This window comes from Triticum dicoccoides, chromosome 7A, assembly GCF_002162155.2.
Source record: "Triticum dicoccoides isolate Atlit2015 ecotype Zavitan chromosome 7A, WEW_v2.0, whole genome shotgun sequence".
In the NCBI taxonomy this organism is placed as follows: Eukaryota; Viridiplantae; Streptophyta; class Magnoliopsida; order Poales; family Poaceae; genus Triticum; species Triticum dicoccoides.
The window spans coordinates 433,940,801-433,954,256 of NC_041392.1; positions in this window are offsets into that span (position 1 = coordinate 433,940,801).

Below are 13,456 nucleotides of genomic sequence, written 5' to 3' on the forward strand. Positions count from 1 at the left end.
CGGAGGTTGAATCAAAAAGGTCCGCCATGACAAATGATTTACAATCCGGCTAGAGACAATATATGTCAATTGAAGTACACAGTCACTTAGACTGACTATATTCTTCTTCTATACCATCCAACAAACTGTCTAGCCTACAATCCTGTTGGGAATACTTTGCGGCTAATTTAACATGGACATACACCAAACTGACGGGGATCTCTTTCCCATCAGACCCCACAGGTCTGACCTCGCCCATATGGTTCGGGTCTGCCTTGGTATATCGCGTCTTCACCATGGCTCAGGCTTCCCTTGCACCTTGTCGACAGGCTGATATCTTCCATAATCGGAAGCGCCGCCGCACTCCCTTGAGCATCTCTACAAGCTCCCCCATGCCTCCTAGTAGGGAGGCGGATGGCCACAAGGCTTGGGCAATGCCCTGCATCACCTGTCGAACTTGTTCGTGCAGTTGTGAGAGCTCTGGCAGAAGATCACCTGTCGACCCGGGCATCTCCTCTGTGGGACGACCCGTCAGCATACCTACAGATATAACTCTATTAGACGGTTTCTTTGCCAAACTCCATAAAAGTTCGTTCAAGCACTTACTAAAAATGTCGCATCAAAGCCTCTTATTCTCCTTTACGGAGTCAACAAGCTGGACCCGAACATCGTTCAGTTCAACGCCCAGCCGGGTATTGGCATCTTGGAGATCATTTCTCTCCCGCCTGACCTGTGTAAGCACGCGCTCGCTAGCCTTTAGCTGTCGCTGAGCATGTTGCTAATCCCCTCGCACGACCTCCGGAATAACTCTAGGATCATCTGCAGGATCTATTGTTAGATTTTCATGCATGCCGAATACTAACTGATACCTGTCATTCTTTTAGATAGAAACAAGTGTTACCAGATGGGGCCTTTCCGGACTTCTTCATTGCGGCAACTGCGGCCCGTAGCTTGGATTTGCACTCCTCCAGCTCTTGAGACAATTGGGAATTCTTCTCCGTAAGAACCTACGCCAACAATGATCCTTAAAATCAGTTGTGCCAACTGTTTCATGTCTTAGGGCCTACTAATATACATAATTATTAGATTTTCTTACCCGTATATCCTTCACATACTGGTCCGTGGCTCGGGCAAGACCATTTTGAGCATCTCGGATATACACATCTCCTGAGTTGAAGGCATCGAACGCCTCTTGAGAGAAACAAGTGTCACGGAGTACGGCCCGGCGACGCCTATGATTCATGGCACTGTCCACTTCGAAATGCGTAGCGGACAACCTATCCGCATCCTCTATAGGAGGAACATCTGATGTTGGCCCCACGTTAGCATCTGCCTCTATGTCCGGCTCTGGAGCCCGGCTGGTGGAAGCTTGGCCAACAAGCTCTCCAGATATGGTCTGGCGAGCATTTTTCCTGTCAGAAACCATCGACATTATTATATTTAAAAAAGACGACAACCACAGAGCGGGGTTCTTTTTCATACCTTTGCAGCGGCGTCTAAATGGGGGTTATACATGGAGAACCCATCCAGTGGCTTGATGCGGATGAACTCCTCTTCCTCTCCCTTGTATAGATCAGACAGTATTTTTGCTAGAGCAGCAGTGGAGTCCGGTCCCTTACGACCGCAGCGGGTGGCATCGTCTTCTCCATTGAAGTGCCACATGGGATGTCCCCGATATTGAAGTGGCTGCACCCCCCGCATTATACATACTGACATAACCTCGATTATTGTCAATCCTGATTTGGCCAGCGTCTTTATCCGGCCCATTAGGTAAAGGACCTCTCTGTCATCTTCCTCCTGGCGGTCCCGAGGGCGCCAGCTGCAATGTTTCTTTAGAGGGGCGTTATTGAACTCAGGAAGGCCCATCCGAATAGGATCCGGAAGAGGGACGTCCTCCATATAAAACCACTCTGAAGGCCAGTCTTTGGATGTCTTCTTCGGAGTACCGGACAGGTATCCGGTCCCGGCGATGCGCCATATCTCGGCTCCGCCCACTTGATATAGTGACCCCTCCTGTGTATGGGGTACGAGGCAGAATAGCCTCTTCCATAGCTCGAAATGAGCTTCGCAGCCCAGAAACAGCTCGCAAAAGGCAACGTAACCAGCGATGTGTAATATGGAGGTGGGAGTAAAGTTATGAAGCTGGAGGTCGTAGAACTCTAGGAGCCCGCGGAGGAATGGATGGATGGGAAATCCAAGCCCCCTTAGTAGGTAAGGGACGAGGCATACCCGCTCCCCCATGGATGGGTTGGGAAAGGTCTTCGCTTGCTCCCCACCGTTGTAAGTGGCAAGTCAGGCTCGAACGGGGACCATATACGCTGGCGGGAGAAACCCCTGGGTCTGTAACTCTACTGATTGATTATGGAGGACCGAACACTTCTTCCAATCACTTGGCTTAGGGCTACGAGAGCGAGAGGAGGAGCTGCGATGGTCGGCCATGATGGGATGGACTTTTACCGGGCGTGCTCTGATGGGTGCTCACTGTGGGAAGATGGTGTGATCTGGATCTGAGGATCCCCATCTCTTTAAATAGACGATTTACTCATATGGTTAGGGTGGCAAGTGTAAAAATTCCCCGACTTCTCGCATTCGCTCGACACATGGAAGATAGTCATTATTAGGCACAGAAGCCAAGGAGTGCAACATTCCTAGGAAGCCGGACACTACTCGACATGTATTCGGAATTTGGAGAAGAACCCGCCTTGCAATGCCGAAGACAATCTGCGCGCCAGACTCATCGTCATTGAAGCCTGGTTCTGGGGCTATTGAGGGAGTCCTGGATTAGGGGGTTCTCGGACAGCCGGACTATATACTTTGGCCGGACTGTTGGACTATGAAGATACAAGATTGAAGACTTCATCCCTGGTCCGGGTGGGACTCTCCTTTGCATGGAAGGCAAGCTTGGCAATTCGGATATGTAGATCCCCTCCCTTGTAACTGACTCTTGTAACCCTAGCCCCCTCCGGTGTCTATATAAACCGGAGGGTTTAGTCCGTAGGACAACAACAATCATAATCATAGGGTAGCTTCTAAGGTTTAGCCTTTACGATCTCGTGGTAGATCAACTCTTGTAATACTCATATCATCAAGATCAATCAAGCAGGACGTAGGGTATTACCTCCATCAAGAGGGCCCGAACCTGGGTAAACATTGTGTCCCCTGCCTCCTATTACCATCCTCCTTAGACGCACAGTTCGGGACCCCCTACCCGAGATCCGCCGGTTTTAACACCGATAGTAACCTTGACCCTGCTACGGGCCGTAGGATCCATGGGCCTCCTACGGGCCATCGATAAATGGGCCTCCAACAGGGCCGTAGAATTGGTGGGCCTCGGGCCGTCGGATAAATGGGTCAACATGGGCCGTAAATGGGTGTAATTGGTATCGGCCCAGCATGGTAACGGGCCATTAACAGGTCGGAGGACAACAAAGGCTTAATTCTGTCACATGCATAATGGGTCGTTAATGGGCCAGAATATAGGACGGGCTGGAAACGGCACAATGGGTTAATAGGCCAGAAACGGGCCGACTCTTGCCACGGGCCGAATTTGGACCATTAGGGGAATAGGCCAGTAACGGGCCAGAAGTAATCGAGGGCCGAAAAGGAGCCCAAGAACGTATGGGCCGTCAGTAGGCCGAAAGCTAACACAGGCTGGAAATGGCCCATGTGAATCATGGGCCATTAACGGGTACGAAGAAATTTACTGTTCATTATGGGCTAGAGTCACCGTGGGCCTTTAAAGGGCCTAAAGATACGTAGGCCTCATATGGGTCGAAAGACGTCATGGGCCATACATGGGCCGAAAGTGAAATGGGCTGGTGTTATATTCGACGGCCCACATGACGTTGTTGGCCCGATTTCGGGTAGGCCCTAACGGGTCGTGAGTTACCGGGCCATAAAATGGGCTATTTGCGAAGAGACCGTTAACAGGCTTTTCATGGGCCAGCCTGCTAACTTTTGACCAAGTAAAACGGGCCGGCTTTTGTAAGATAAATGGACCAGTGGTGGGCCGTCGCACGTGTCGACCTATAATTGGCGCCTATCTGACCCACTGACGAGCTGACATGTGTTTCCTCCGGCCAATCAGAATTTTACACGTGGAAATTTCCCATTGGTCCAGGCTGTTAATGGGTTATCGGATCCAAAACCGGACCTGATAGCTTAATGGTGACCCGTTACGGTGGATGCCACGTGTCAGTCACCCTTGATGAAAGCACTTCTGTGACGCGTGATTTATCGTCGTGGAAGTGGACACTTCCGTGATGATAATTTTTGTAATGTCATGGAACACTTCTATGACAACACAAGTATGACTACCTTGATTCTGTCATAAAATCATCATGGATGTACATGCATGACAGAAAACGTGACCTACTGTGACAAACACGTATCCTCACAGAAGTGTTTTTTTTGTAGTGATCCTCACAAGAAAAAAAGTCTCTAGCTATCTCCTCATCCATAACATAGCCCTTAGGTATCTTAGGCAATTCAAATCTAGGAGAGCTAGGTCTACAAGGTGTTTCATAACTCTCAGTTTCAAAGACTTCATCAGTTTCAGTAATTTCATCAGTTTCAGCATTCTCAATATCTTTAGCTCTAGCAAGTTATTCATCAAGAAATCCACCTAGTGGAACATTATCATCAAGCAAGGTACTAGGATCATTAACATCATCATTCATAGCAGAAGTAGCATCATCAATAACTTATGACATATCAGGATTAATAGCATGTGGTGGTGTTGCAAGTCTATTCAAAACAGAAGGTGCATTAAGTGCAGAGTGTGATGGAAATTGCTTACCTCCCCTCGTCTTAGAGGGAACGGTCTTGCTTCTTGGATCTTTCAGATTCTTCATAGTGATCAATAAATATGAATCCCAAGTGACTCAACAAATATAGCTATGCTCCCCGGCAACGGCGCCAGAAAAAGGTCTTGATAACCCACAAGTATAGGGGATTGCAACAGTTTTTGAGGGTAGAGTATTCAACCCAAATTTATCGATTCGACACAAGGGGAACCAAGGAATATTTGCAAGTATTAGCAGTTGAGTTGTCAATTCAACCACACCTAGAGATCTAATGTCTGCAGCAAAGTGATCAGTAGCACAATAATATGATAGTTTTGATAGAAGTGGTAATGGTAGCAATAGTAATGGTAACAACAGTAACAGTTTTGTAGCAGTTGTAACAGTAGCAAGAGTAATAGTAACTTAGCAAGAGCAATATGTGGAAAACTCGTAGGCATTGGGTCGGTGGATTCATTGGATGATATCATCATATAACAGTCATAACCTAGGGCGACACAGAACTAGCTCTAGTTCATAAATATAATGTAGGCATGTATTCCGCAAATAGTCATACATGCTTATGGAAAAGAACATGCATGACATCTTTTGTGCTAGCCTACCGTGGACGGGGTCCATAAGGAAACTAAGGGGTATTAAGGCCTCCTTTTAATAGAGAACCGGAACAAAGCATTAACACATAGTGAATACATGAACTCCTCAAACTATGGTCATTACTGGAAAGTATCCCAATTACTGTCACCTTGGGGTTTACGGATCATAACACGTAATAGGTGCATATGGCTTGCAAGATCAGATCTAGAACATAGATATGATGGTGAAAACATAAACTATTCAGATCTGAAATCATGGCACTCGGGCCCTAGTGATAAGCATTAAGCATAGCAAAGTCACAACAACCTCAGTCTCAGAACATAGTGGATACTAGGGATCAAGCCCTAACAAAAATAAATCAATTACATGATGAATCTCATCCAACTCCTCACTGACTAGCGAGCCTACAAAGGAATTACTCACTCCCGGTGGGGAGCATCATGGAATTGGTGATGAAGGAGGGTTGGTGATGACGAAGACCGAAGATTCCCCTCTCCGGAGCCCCAAACGGGGTCTAGATATGGCCTCCTGATGAAGAACAGGAGGTTGCGACAGCTCCGTATCGTAAAGCACGATGAAACTTCCTCTCCTATTTTTTGAAAAATAGGATTTTATAGCGCTGGAATTAGGGTCAGTGGAGCCCCGAGGGCCCCACCACCCACCAGGGCATGCCAGAGGGGGGTGGCACGCCCTGGTGTCTTGTGGGCAGCTAGGGCACCCCCTCCGGTGGGTATTGGTTCTAGAAATTATTATATATTCCAAAATAATTCTCCAAAAAGTTTCGTCCAAATCCGAGAACTTTTATTTTTGCACAAAAATAACACCATGGTAGTTCTGCTGAAAACAACGTCAGTCCGGGTTAGTTTCATTCAAATCATGCAAATGAGAGTCCAAAACAAGAGCAAAGCATTAGGAAAAGTAGATACGTTAGAGACGTATCAGCTCAAACCAGCGAGATTATTGCGGCGGTTGGTCAGGAGCCCACTCTTTGCTCCACTTGGAGAAGCTCATGTTCATGTAGGCCGACGTGCTCCTTAGGGAGGATTGGAGGTTGCTCATATCATCAATAGAGCCCTGAAGGTTGTTGAGGTCCGCGTAGGTGTTGTAGTTTTACTGGGTCTGCTCTTCCTCCTCGTCACTTGTGAGATCTTCTTCAGCTACATGTTCAGGTTCTGGCCCTTCTTGGTCAAAAGATGTATCTCCTTCCTGTGCAACATAATGTATTTGTCCATTGTTGATGCAGAAATGGTTAGGCATAGGTGTGGGTAACAAGTACGCCACTCCATGAATTTTGATACAATGACGACCATTATGAACTACTACCATACCAGCACTAGTAAGAACACGAATGTTAACATGGGTGTTATCAACAATGGGGTGGTGGTGACTGTAGTCAAGGCCAAGGGAGTTGGCTAACATGGTGATCACTCCTCCACACACTATATCTCCTTGTGCATGATTGGCTTGATGCACGAGGTGTAGCAAAAGTATTGCCCCCAAGTTGGGCGAATAACCGACGTACAAGTTTGCTACTTTCCCAAGAACTACATGTTCTCATCATTCACCTTAGAAACTTCTCCTTGTGCCTGCAACGAGTTAGTGATAACATAGTAGAAATAATGTATAGCAAGACTTTCAATGCAACTGGCTCTTAGCTTAGAGCCATGATGACTCATCCTAAGAAAGGATTGCCTCAGGTGTGGGTCAGTGAAATCATAAACATATCTAATATCAGCATCATTGTTGGGTAAGCCAAAATAATTACACCACTCAACAAAGTGATGTTAAAGTCTTGGTTAAGGAGACAGAAAGTGATTCTCTCCTCCTTATATACATTTGGCACTAATCCAACATTGTGCAAGAAAGTGTTAAAAAACTCTAGCGTTAATTGTTCATAGGTCTCACATCCCTGATAAACAAAATGGTGCAACCCGACATTATGACAAAGCAAATTAAAATCATGAGTGATTCCTAGCTCAGCGAGAGTACTCGCACAAGCCCATTTGGTTGCTTTGATCTTCCTTGTTGTGAGCTTTTGGAACTTCTTTCTTGCTCCACAGTCGGTGAAGACGACCCCCTGAGTGAAAACTTGTTGTGCTTTCACGGTGGATGAACTCGAATTACCGTGTACGCGAGAAGACCTCCATGTAAACATATATAAAACAATTTTTCGGTCTAATATAATAAAACAATAATGATCCTACGGTACTCACATCATCATACTCCTCTAAAAACAAAACAAATCCATGCAAAACTCAGGTTCGAATAAAAAATATGCATCTCCAATTCATGGCAATGCTCATGTAGAACACAGATTTGCAAAAAATAAGTTCGGGATCGGAAGAGAAACATACCATAGATCGATCACGTGGAAGGATTCAAACTGAAAACGAATGAGTAGAGAGATCGGGCGAAGTTTTCTAGGGTTTGGAGGAAGAAGAAGAAGAAAAGAGACAGATGGGGCGAAATACCTCCTTCCTCGGGCTTAGTGGAGCCTCCAGGGTTCCAAACAACCGCTCATACGGGCACAAGCGCCCGCATGGAATGCCGCTGTTCTCCTTGATCACTTACTTGCGCCTGCGCGTAGATGAAACGACCGCTGGAACGGGCGCTGGCGTCAGTTTTGAACGCCGCCATTCATTCTGTTCTTTTTGTGCTCTTGGTCGAGGATGTCAAACGACCCCTCGAAAGAGCATGTGTGCCCGTTTGTAACGCCGTCAAACGCTCCGGACTTGGCGATGGTTTCTGCAGAGAATCAAAACAACCGCTGAAACGAGCATTTGTGCCCATTTGAAATGTCGTCCTTCACTCTGTTGTCTCTGTTGTTTTGCACTGGAACCTCCTGCAGGTCAAACGATTGCTACGATTGCAGGAAGGGCTGTCTTTTGATCTGTTTCTTCTAAAACTTGGATCTTCTTTATTTTCTTGTGGTGTTAGTTCCATAGAAATACATAGACATATGTCCAGGCATTCAAACATCAACTAGCATATAAACCACCTTGCACAAGGCTAAGCCTTCATTAGAACAACTCTTCCAAACTAATTTCTTCACATGGAACTTCAATCACTCCTTCATTTAAAACAAAAACAGAAATCTTACTTGTCTATTTTATTCACGTGGGCTGCCTCCCACAAAGCGCTTGTTTTTGGTCGGATAGCTTGACCATAGTGGTAATCAAGGTGGTTCTAGAACATTGAGACCATAGCTTCTGGCATTCAAAATGATGCCTCCTCCGGTGTAGGTCTTCAATTTATTTTTCCCGGGGAAATGCCTTATAAAGGGATCTTTAGCTGGTAAATCAAGATGAACATTTCCCTCAAACACATTTATCACAGCTTTGATAGTCCCTAGAAAAGGCCCACCGAGAATTATAGGAGCAACTGGATCTTCAAGCATATCTACTATGACTAAATCAATCATGACAAGGCAATCATTAATTTGAACTATGACTCCATGCTTAATCCCTACTACCTGAGTAAAAGTAGAATTAGCCATATTCAATATAATCTTAGTACTAGCATAAGGGCCAAGATTGAGACTATCATAAACAAATTTGGGGATAGTGTAAACACTTGCCCCTAGATCACATAAAGCACTAAACATATTAAGTCTTGTCTCAACCTCTATAGTTGGTTCAAAAGCATCATCTTGCTTAGCTGGCAACTTACTGAATAACTTTTTTTCCTTTCATCATCAAGTTCACGTACCTTGGTTGCAACGTGTTCAACAAAAACATTATATGCCTCATCGTTAGTTACCTCCGGTAGTGGATACTTCATGGATATCATCTTGACAAAATATGCAATGGTATAGTTGTACTTTGGCACAACTTGTGTCAAGTACTTCAGCTTTCTCTTTGTCGCGTCTTACCATTTTGACTTCTTCAACTGGTTTAGGCTCTGGTTTACCTACAAACTTGGCCAAAATCAAGGCTTGGCTTTCTGCTATCTTTGCCACTTGTGCCTCCATATTCTTGGATCTGGCTTCAAGTATCGGCACATCATTTGTTAGTACAACAACCTTACCTATCAACTGAATGAGTAAGTTATCATGATTCTTCAAGATATTCTTGAAGTTTTCATTCTGCTCAGTCTGGCTAGCAATAAAACTTTTAAGAGTTTCTTCAAAAGTATTTCTATTGTTACCATTAGCTCCACCAAAATTATTTGATGCTCCTCCATTATTAGGATAAGGAAGTTTAGGATCATAACTATTGTTTTTCCAATTGGGATTATAGCTATTAAGGGCAATAAAATTCACATCACTAGTATCTTCATCGGTGATGGCATTGACATTTACCTCCTCTTTACCTTTCATCAGAGAGATAAGTTCTTCTAGCTTGGTTGTCAACTCTCAGCTATTTTCTTATATAGCCTTCACTTTCTTGATGGTGGTTCTTTCAACATGCCATTGGGCATGGTTCTCTTGCATATCATCTTCTTGACATCTTCTATGAGTTTTCCCATGATTTTTCCTCCTCGACTGTATCAAGAATAGTTTTTGACATATGATTCAAACCATTATAAAACATATGAAGGATTAACCACTCCTCCATTCCATGATTGGGGCAATTTCTTATAGCTTCTTTCATTCTATCCCACACAAGCACTAGTGGCTCACATTCCTCTTGCTTGAAACCTATAATCTCAGAACATAATTGCATAATTTTTGCAGGTGGGCAAAACTTAGACAAAAATTTGCAGCAACAAGCATCCCAAGAAGTAATACTACCTTTAGGCAAAGCTAAACCCCATTCTTTAGCCTTTCCTCTCAACGAGAAAGGAAAAAAGCGAAGTTTCCGAGCATCTGGATCATAATCCATTATGCGTGTCATGTTGCACAATTCGGTAAAATTATGTAAGTGCATACCTACATCTTCAGAACCAGAGCCTCCAAATTGGTCATATGAAATCACGGAAACTAAGTTCGGTTTGATCTCATATTCTGCAGCTGCAACATCAGGTTGTGCTATAGGTTCACGCATGAAATTGTTGCTAGGAGTAGCAAAACTCCCAAGATTTTGAGCCATTGTAACTTTTTGGATTTTTCAACTGATAAGACTTGCAACAAAATAAAACTCAAACTAAAACTTAAAAGTAAAGAAAAAAACTAAAAATTAACTTTAACAAAAACTCTAAACACAAACACTAGGAATACTAAACTCCTCCCCGGCAATGGCGCCAAAAAAGGGCTTGTTATCTCCTTTTTGTTTACCCGGTATTGGAACTAAAAAGAGTATCCGGCATCTATTTCCCCATAGGTGACCCTGAGTTATCAAACCCATGAGAGGAAGATTCTCTTTGAGCAATGGTCTCTAGCAAGCTATTGCTAAAGTGTCAAATCCAGCTTTTCACGGGATCAATAAGAAAATAGTGATTCAAACACTTATAATAAAAATAAAATACGGGGATGAGGTCTTAATGCTTACAACCATGTATTGGTGCTAGGATAGAAAATGATTTAGCTTGTGCTCGGCAAGCCACCCATCAAGAGGTGCTTTCGTTTGGAATGGGGGATGTGTCCAAATAACATCCTAAGCAACACAAGTCTTGCATCAAGAATCAGTTGTCCTACCGAAGGCCCTATCCTTCTTGCGGGGTTGCCCCAATAATTATGATAATAATAACAGACAAAAGCTTTGGGCGTTCAATGACTACAGCTCATGTATCACCAAGGATATGATCCGTGTTACCCTACTAAACCTTACTGTCACCGGTGTTTGGTATAACACTTCATGATTGCTACTTGTGAACTACGTTGGGATTTCCCCGAAGAGGAGAGGATGATGCAGTACAATAGAGATATGTATTTCCCGCAGTTAAGAACCAAGGTTATCAATCAAGTAGGAGAACCACGCAATACCTTGTTAGCAGCACCTGCACACAAATAACAAATCCTTGCAACCCAACGTGAACAAGGGGTTGTCAATCCCTCAGCGGTTACCTGCAAGATTAAATTGTGTAGTAATTGATAGATAGATCGAACAAAAAGACAAAATAAAATAAATAAAGTAAAATTGCAGCAAAGTATTTCTAGGATATATATATGATAAAAGTAGACCCGAGGGGCATATTTTTCACTAGAGGCTTCTCTCTTGAAAATAGCATATGGTGGGTAAAAAATTACTGTTGGGCAATTGATAGAAAAGCAAATAATCATGATGGTATCCAAGGCAATGATCATGTATATAGGCATCACGTTCGAGACAAGTAGACTGACTCCTTCCTGCATCTACTACTATTACTCCGCACATCGATCGCTATCCAGCATGCATCTAGAGTATTAAGTTCATAAAGAATGGAGTAATAATGCCTTAAGAAAGATGACATGATGTAGACCAAGTAAACTCACGCATGAAGAAAACTCATCTTTTAATACTTAATGGAAACGATACAAATATGTGTCATGTCCCCTTCTGTGTGACGCCCCCGATTCGACCGTACACTAATCATACACGCAAATGTGTACGATCAAGATCAGGGACTCACGCGAAGATATCACAACACAACTGTAGACACAAATAAAATAATACAAGCTTTATATTACAAGCCAGGGGCGTCGAGGGCTCGAATACATAATCTCGAATACACAAGAGTCAGCGGAAGCAACAATATCTGAGTACAGACATAAGTTAGACAAGTTTGCCTTAAGAAGGCTAGCACAAAAGCAACATCAATCAAAAAGGCAAGGCCTCCTCCCTGGGAGCCTCCTAGCTACTCCTGGTCGTCGGCGGTCTCCACGTAGTAGTAGGCATCGGTGGTGGCATCTGGCTCCTGGGCTCCGACATCTGGTTGCATCAACTAGAAAGAAGAAGAAAGGGGGAAAAGGGGGTAGCAAAGCAACCGTGAGTACTCATCCAAATTACTCGCAAGCAAGGATCTACACTACATATGCATTAGTATCAATGAAATGGGTAGTATCTGTGGACTGAACTGCAGAATGCCAGAAGAGAAGGGGAAGCCTAGCCTATCAAAGACTAGCATCTTCAAGCAGCTTCAAGCATCTTGCAGCATCAGAAGAGATAAGAGTAGCATAAAGTGAAGTAGTAGTAGTGTTATCAACCTCGGCCAGAGATACTTTCTCGACTCCCCGTGAGAAAGCAATCTTGGAGCCATACTATCTAGTTATCACCTCACGTATCCAGTTCTAGTTGTATCGATCGGGATACAACTCCAAGTGTCCATCACCGTAGGACAGGCTATCGATAGATGTTTTCTTCCCTGTAGGGTGCACCAACATACCCACCACGCTCGATTAACTTCGGCCAGACACACTTTCCTGGGTCATGCCCGGCCTCGGCCAACCGATACGCCGCAACCCGACCTAGGCTTAATAGAGAGGTCAACACGCCGGACTAAACCTATGCCCCCAGGGGTCTTGGGCCATCGCCCTAGGAACTCCTGCACGTTGCGTGGGCGGCCGGTGAGCAGACCTAGCTACCTCCTTAAAAAGGCAGGTGCTTACTAGTCCAACCTGGCGCGCACCGCTTAGTCGCTGATGTCTATTAAGCTTCGGTTGATGCATATGACGCAGAACACCCATACTATGCCCACGTGATGGTTAGTGCTATCAGGCCAGAGGCCCCTCAGATCAAATATCCAAATTGTAGTGGATTAGGATCATCTGGTAACGAGCAGAGACTCACGATCGATGTGACCCCGTCGCCCTACCTCGAGGACTTGCGGCAAGGGCTAAGAATGCCCGGCCACGCCTCATAATTATCTCGTGGGCACCCTCCAAGTCAACCCGACTCCACATCACTCGCAATTAAGCTCGCGCTGGTTCCCCTCAGGGCCGACCCATCTTTAGTAACAAGGTTCAGTGTAAAGTCATAGTAACCATAGTAACTGTGTGTCTAACACTAAGGGGAACCCAGAGGAACCACCCTCGATGGATTCCACTCGATGTAATCATCAAGGTGAACGTAAGAGGAACCATCCTCGAGGTTCACACTTGAGGGGTTGCACGACAGAGTCGTAGCGGAAGTGGTTAAGGAGGAAATCACCCTCAATGACCACGACCGAATAGCTACACTACAGAGATCTCATCAGGAGTGATGTATGAGTTTCCACCCTCAGCA